We start from the raw sequence: 317 nt of genomic DNA, 5'->3' as shown, positions 1-317 counted from the left end.
GCAAGCTCATACAATTGTATCGCCGTTACCAAGTAATAAAGCTCGGGTAGTCTGTTCAAAACTTGAGAAGTTAGAGTTGCCATTGATTTTGGAAACGTCTTTATACCACCTGAGGACACGTTGACATTGGTTTAAAACAAAATGACCAGCTTGATGTTCATTTTAAAAGTGCCAGAACTGGTCTCATTTGTTGCACAGCGTTTTGTGGAAAGTCCACTTACTTGTCTGCTAAACTTTCGAAAAACAAGACATTTGTCTTGTTGTTCTCAGCTAACTAGCAATGGGCTAAAGTAAAGTCACCCAAAATGAAAATTCTG

The sequence above is a fragment of the Barbatula barbatula genome (assembly GCF_947034865.1).
Source record: "Barbatula barbatula genome assembly, chromosome: 25".
Classification (NCBI taxonomy): domain Eukaryota; kingdom Metazoa; phylum Chordata; class Actinopteri; order Cypriniformes; family Nemacheilidae; genus Barbatula; species Barbatula barbatula.
This window is presented reverse-complemented; position numbering follows the sequence as displayed.